General features: G+C 48.7%; 1 protein-coding gene across 3 annotated transcripts in view; it reads right to left on the bottom strand.

Moving 5' to 3' along the window:
• Positions 1 to 1,652, bottom strand: part of Dohh (deoxyhypusine hydroxylase) — a 5,094-nt gene extending 3,442 nt beyond the window's left edge. Inside the window, exon 1 of one of the 3 annotated variants that reach the window (XM_031350097.1) lies at positions 1,430 to 1,652. The gene's annotated coding sequence lies outside the window, so the exon portion shown is untranslated. Of the gene's footprint in view, positions 1 to 679; positions 825 to 1,429 lie in introns of those variants that run through there. The other 2 variants (XM_031350096.1, XM_031350098.1) reach the window with 2 other exon arrangements.
• Positions 1,653 to 7,193: the final 5,541 nt, after the last annotated feature.

Raw genomic sequence — 7,193 nt, forward strand, 5'->3', positions numbered from 1 at the left:
AGTGAGTTCCAGGACAGCCAGGGCTATACAGAGAAACCCTGTCTCGAAAAACCAACCAAACAAACAAAAACAAAAAAGGTTTATTTTATGTATGTGAGTACACTGTCGCTGTCTTCAGAAGAGGGCATCTGACCCCATTACCGATGGCTGTGAGCCACCATGTGGTTGCTGGGAATTGAACTCAGGACCTCTAGAAGAGCAGCTAGTGCTCTTAACCGCTGAGCTATCTCTCCAGCTCGAGAACAGAAGATGACTGATCTAGAAACTCTTGTCACTTGCAAAATGGATCTCATCCCTGCCTAGAGTAACCTCCCACAAACCCTTACTATTGGAGGTTCCCATGTAGCCCTCAAAGCCCTGTGGGATACACTTCATCCCTCCCCTCCTCCCTTTGCACAGCTTTTACCCTCTGACGGCCCCATAAATGCAGGACAACACACCCACACAGGTGTTTGATTTCATGGATGAATTAACATGGAAACAGACATCATCAGGTATAAGAGGACTGGCCCCGTCAGCCATCTAGACACCAGCAAAGACTATGGCATAATAAACTGGACTAACAGGCTGTGGCAAGCTGGAAGGCATTCTGAACTCTGATGTCATCCAACTGGTCCCTGGGTTTAATGAGGCAGGTATGGCTGTCTCACCACTGATGCCCACCATAAGACAGTCACACCTTGAAAACGGAATTAATCAACACACACGAAGCAGGTCCACCGGAGCTGGCAGCCGTTGTGTGGCAGTAACACCCACCTCCCGGCCGGGCAGTGGTGGCGCACGCCTTTAATCTCAGCACTTGGGAGGCAGAGACAGGCGGATTTCTGAGTTCGAGGCCAGCCTGGTCTACAGAGTGAGTTCCAGGACAGCCAGGGCTACACAGAGAAACCCTGTCTCGGAAAATCAAAACCAAAACCAAAACCAAACCAAAACAACAACAAAAAAGACACATCTCCTGATTTACTCAGAGCAACAACAGGGGAGACCAAGGATTCCGTGGGTCCAAAAATGCTGCCCATTAGAGGTATGGGGCCTCCCGCTAATTCAAAAAGGCTCCAGGCTGGGCAGGCTCGGAAAGAAGAGGCTGAAGCAGGAGGATAACCGGTCCCAGGAGATCCTGTCTCCAAATACGTAAGCTGAGTGGTCACGCGGGCCGGGCCTGCACGAAGCCCCGGCGGCAAACCTGTCAGTTAAGCACGGGGTAGGAGGAGGCTTAGAGTTCGGGGCCATTCGTAGCCACACAGTGTGTTGAAGGCTAGCCTGGGCTACATGATACCTTGTGCCAAATCAAATACCCAAGTAAAAGGAGGCAAAGTCGTTCAATTGCGCTTAGGAAGCCGTGGCGGCGCCCCGAGGTCCCCTCAAGGGAAATCCTGCGCGCCCCGGGCAGCCAGTACCTCAAAGCCGAAGTCCCCCCGGTATTGCTTACCGTGCTTTCGGCTACAGGGACTCGTCAATAAGCTCCGCACACTCCGGACAAGTCGAAGAGGGTGGCGGCGACAGCGCCGAGAACAAGCCCGCTGCCGAACCTCGCGCAGCGTCCTCTGGACGCCGCCATCTTGGCACCCACGTGACCAGGCCAGGCGGAACCATCGCCGCGACTAGGAGTGTCCACGCCCGGAGCGATGGGGCAGCGACGCCCCAGTACTGTCCTAAGAGCCGGAGAAGCGACTTCCGGTCTCCCTCCGGAAGAAGTCTTTCCGACTGCTCCCCCACAGAGGAAAGACAATGGTTCGATCCTAGTCAAAGGTCAACCGCGCCCAATCTGGTCGGAGCATGCGCAGTGTCTGGGTCTAGTGGGTGTGGCTATGATCTAGGGGACCAAAACAAATGGAGAAAAAGAAATGGGAGATAAAATCGGGTTTCCGAGCAATCTCAGCAGTGAGGGTCCTTGCAGTCAATTTGAGGACGTGAGTTGGATCCTGGGGATCCACAGGATATATGGCAGTGACATGACCATAAAATCGAATTTTAAAATTTTAATTATGTGTGTGTGGAAATGTCATGAAGTTCATTCCTTTTTTTGTTTTTGTTTTTTTTGTTTGTTTTTTCGAGACAGGGTTTCTCTGTGTAGCCCTGGCTGTCCTGGAACTCACTCAGTAGACCAGGCTGGCCTCGAACTCAGAAATCCGCCTGTCTCTGCCTCCCAAGTGCTGAAATTAAAGGCGTGCGCCACCACCGCCAGGCAGTTCATTAGTTTTTCTAATGATTTATGTACATTGATATTTTGCCTGGATGTGTGTCTGTGTGAGGGCGTCAGATCCCCGGGAACTGGAGTAAGAGTTGTAAGTCACCATGTGGGTTCTGGGAACTGAACCTGGGTCCTTCAGAAGAGCAGCCAGTACACTTAACCACTGAGCATGACTCCAGCCCCATGAAGTCTGTTATTACATAATTATATAAATTTTATTAATGGTAATAGCAATGTTTTAAAAATAAAAATGAAATTAAGACAAAAATACACTATTTATCAGAATGCTACCAGGAAGCCTGTTATTATATGGGCTTGTATGAGTACATATGCTAAAAATACACAAAGTAGCTGGACGGTGGTGGTGCTAGCCTTTAATCCCAGCACTTGGGAGGCAGAGGCAGGCGGATTTCTGAGTTTGAGGCCAGCCTGGTCTACAGAGTGAGTTCCAGGACAGCCAGGACTACACAGAGAAACCCTGTCTCGAAAAAAAACAAAAAAAAACAAAAAAATACACAATGTATATGCCAAAAAATTCAAAATAAAATGAACATTTGATTGGGAATGAGTTTTTAAAACATTTTGTAACTAGGCACACTGTCTCACTTCTTTAAATCCCAGCACTTAGAAGGCAGAGGCAGGTGGAGCTCTGTGAGTTCCAGGCCAGATCTACACAGCAAGTGCCAGCCAGGACTATACAGTGAAACCTGCCTTAAAATATAAGTGAAACTCATGTCCACTCCTTACTAGGAAGTCTTCCATGTGCAAGCAGCGTGGGTAGAAAAAACACAATGGAGCTGAAACTGCTGGGTCCAGATGCACCTTTTGATTTCTTGGTTTGATTTCCTCTCATGATGTTTGTTTTTCTGACCAACATCTTGCTCTGCAGGCCAGGGCTGGCCTCCAACATGGGACACTGCCTCCTGAGTTCTGGGACCACCAAACACAACTGTCCACGTACATCCTGTGGTCTCTGAAAGTTGCCTTCACAGGTAAGGTGGTGCATGTGGAGGCCAGGTCGAGTGAGAGACCAGGTTTCAAAACATAAGATGGAGAGAGATTGAGGAAGATGCACGTGCTAAAAAAAAAAAACAAAAAACCCACACATGGCCGAAGATAACGGACTGCACTGTCACCCTGGCCAGCTTGCCATAGGGCACCCTCTGATGTATGTTTACATGAAGCCTCAGGAAAGGCTGTGGTTGCTGCAGCGGATTGCAGGATCCAGGGATACCAAGCATGATCCAGCCCCCATACCAGCCAGTGGGAAGGGATGGGCCCAGGAGTGCAGGAGGCAGATAGGAATAAGAGCTTGGCGTGCTGCCAAAGCTGCCATGGGAGGAGCTGATAGCAGAAAATACTGCCCAGGATCCAGCAACCATGACCTCCCTTCCCAGCTATGGTTGGTCAGCCAGCAGTGGCTACCGTGTGGCCCCATCACTCCTGTCTCTGTAACTACAAGACTGGGTTTTGTTAGCCGACAGTGGAGGCATCACCTTTAATCCCAGCACTCTGGAGGCAGAGGCAGGTGGAGCTCTAAATTTGAAGCCAGCCCTGGCCTACAGAGTGAATTCAGGACAGCCAGGCCTAAAAACAGTAAATTCTGTCTTGAAAACAAAATGAACAAAAGAGTAGGCGTTTTCTTGTTGAAATGAACCCTATGTCTCTTCCTGCCTCAGGGCCCTAGCTATGGTATCACAGCCTATGTCACTGAGACTCTGTTGTCATTTTATTTTGTTACATTTATGGGTGGATCACATATGCCAAGGTGCCATGTGCAGAAGTCAGCTCCTCCTTTCACCATGTGTGTTCTGAGAATCAAACTCAGGTCCCTTAGCTTGGTGGCAAACGCTTTGCCTGCCCAGTCATCTCGCTGGCCCCATGACTTGAAATCTGAACTCCTGTCTCATGTTTTTAGGGCAAGCGTGTTATTCACCATGCCACTGCCTACACCTCCAATTTTTTTTTTTTTTGGTTTTGAGACAGGGTTTCTCTGTGTTGTCCTGGCTGTCCTGGAACTCACTCTGTAGACCAGGCTGGCCTCAAACTCAGAAATCTGCCTGCTTCTGCCTCCCAAGTGCTGGGATTAAAGGAATGCGCCACCGCTGCCTGGCAACACACCTCCAATTTTTATAATTTTCTCATTTCTGTTTTGACAACAGAGCCAGGTGGAGGTGTGCCCCTCTGCAGCCCGACAGGCTGTCCTGTAGCTATGCATTTGTGGAGGTCTGCCTGCTCAGGTTCCATGCACACCAGGGCCAGAGGGGCTGCAGCTGCTCTGCAAGTCTTGCATGGGGGCATTTTCTGTGCATCCCCAACAGACTGGTGCAGGCTTCTCCATCACCACATCCAGTTCTCTCTTCTCCAGACCCAGGGACTAGGCTTTTCTGCCCTGCCCCCCATCAGTTATGCTAAGTTAATCAAGCTTAATAATAAAACAAAGGATAGACTTATAAACTTCACTATATCGTCAAAATAACTTTTCAGATTTTCTTCTTTGTTCTTTTTAAAGGGTTGGTGTGTGTGTATCTTCATGAGTTTATGTGGAACACATTTGTGCAGAAGCATCAGAGGCCAAAAAGTGCATCAGATTCCCCTGGAGTTATGGATGGTTGTGAGTCGCCACAAGGCTGCTGTGAGTTGAACCCAGCTCCTCTGCAAGAGCCAATGCTATAATCCCTGAGCCATTAATCCAGCCCATGTGGAGCTCCTGATCCTCCTGACTTCATGCCCCAGTGCTGGGATGACAGGTGAGCTCCACCTTGCCTGGTCTGTGTGGAGCTAATGATGGAGGGGGTGGTATGTGCCAGGTAAGGTCCAGACTTAGCCTAAAAGTACATTTTAATTTACTGGAGGTGGAGAGCAGGCTGGAGAGATGGCTCAGCGGTTAAGAGCACTGACTGCTCTTCCAAACATCCTGAATTCAAATCCCAGCAACCACATAGTGACTTACAACCATCCATAATGAGATCTGATACCCTCTTCTTCTGTGTCTGAAGATAGCTACAATGTACTTACATATAATAATAAATCTTTAAAAACAAAACAAAACAGTTCTTCCTGTTGTGGACCCCCCACCCATAATTAAAAATTATTTTTTGGAGGGTGCTGAGCATAAGACCTCATTCATGTCAGGCAAACACTCCTATCAAGCTATATTTCCAGTCGTATTTATTATTCAGTCCAGTATTTCCAGGTGTATTATTTGAAATCTTTAAATGTTCATTTATTTTATTTTTTTAGATTTATTTTTTTAAAGATTTATTTATTATATATAAGTACACTGTAGCTGTCTTCAGACACTCCAGAAGAGGACGTCAGATCTTGTTACGGGTGGTTGTGAGCCACCTTGTTGTTATTGGGATTTGAACTCAGGAAGAGCACTCAGTGCTCTTAACCACTGAGTCATCTCTCCAGCTCCTAAATGTTCATTTCTTGTGGATGCTCCTGTGTGTGCATACCATAGTGCTCCTGTAGGGGCTGACTGAAGAGGAGTCCAGTCTCTCCCTCCTCCATGTGGACATAGCCACCAAACTTCAACATATCAGGCTTTGCAGAAAGCACCTTCTCCAGCTAGCTCCTTCATTATTTATTTTGAGCCAGGGTCTCTCTGAACACCCTAACTTCTCATCTGAACCTCCTCCAACCTCTGGCACCCAGGAATCTTCTTCCCATCTCTGGACATTTCCTGTCAGAGTCCACAAGGTAGATGTGGACTGGCCCTCTCACTGAGCAGTGTCCTTCTGGGTCCCTCTGGCCGTTTTCATGGCTGTGTTACGTCCCACTTCAGGAATGGAGCTTGCTCCTTTCTCCAGAGGGTGGGCACTAGATTGTGAATAAAGGGGCATCCACACTCCTGCAGGAGGTTCTGAGTGGATGGCTGCACTTGCAGAGGCCTGGTCTTGAGTCTTGGCTGTCCCATTTCTGAGCAGCTGTCAGCCCCTCTCTTGCTTTGGCTATGGATATCACAGTGTGCCAGGTAAGGAGAACGGCCCAACTTTCCCCAAAGTCTCGTGGTACGATTTGTTTTGGTATTATTGTGTTGGACTTGAGTGGACCCCACAGGAAGAGTGCTCGGCCACGGGAATCTGGGACTGAGATATCTGTGGGTGCTGACCACCAGAGGTCCTTTGGACAACCCCTTCCTGCTTTGTCCACTGAGCTCACCCTTTGCCTTATATGTATTTAATCTTTTAAAAAGTTCTATTTGTGTCTGTCGGTGGTGGTGCATGCTTTTGATCCCAGCTCTTGGGAGTTAGAGGCAGGCAGATTTCTGAGTTTGATGCCTGCCTGGTCTACATATCAAGTTCCAGGACAGCCAGGGCTACGCCAAGAGAACCTATCTGGAAAACCCAAACAGAACCTCAAACAACACAACAAAACCCAACCCTATTTGTTTGTTTGTTTTTAAGATTTATCTGTTTTATGTGACTACATTGTCACTGTCTTCAGACACACCAGAAGAGGGCATCAGATCCCATTACAGATGGTTGTGAGTCACCATGTGGGATTTGAACTCAGGACCTCTGGAAGAGCAGTCAGTGTTCTTAACCGCTGAGCCATCTCTCTAGCCCCCAGCCCTATTTGTTTAGTGAGTGTCATTTAGCCAGGGGCTGGCACAGGTGTGTGCTCGTGGGATGCTCAAGAGTTCCCAGCTGTCGTCATTTGGGCTTCTGGGAGTACTCAGGGACACGATAAATATTTTTTGAGGCGGGATCAGGCGTCTCATAGTCATTCTAGCAATGCGGAAGTTGAGGCTGGAGGATTGCGTCCAGTTCGAGGCTAGCCTGGCTTTGAGAGAGTTATCCCGAAAAATGAAAACAATAAATGCACTGTGAATACCCAGCAGCGTCCGCGCGATGGGCGCCATCCATGGGGTAGTCACCTGATTGTTGAGTGAATCATAGCTTCAGGGTGATGTGCCCCACATCTTCCCCTAACAGAAGCCACGCCTTCTTCGGCGCCCCCCGTAGTGTTTCCCCGCTCCCCGCCCCCCCGACCC

This window comes from Mastomys coucha, unplaced genomic scaffold (genome assembly GCF_008632895.1).
Source record: "Mastomys coucha isolate ucsf_1 unplaced genomic scaffold, UCSF_Mcou_1 pScaffold4, whole genome shotgun sequence".
In the NCBI taxonomy this organism is placed as follows: Eukaryota; Metazoa; Chordata; class Mammalia; order Rodentia; family Muridae; genus Mastomys; species Mastomys coucha.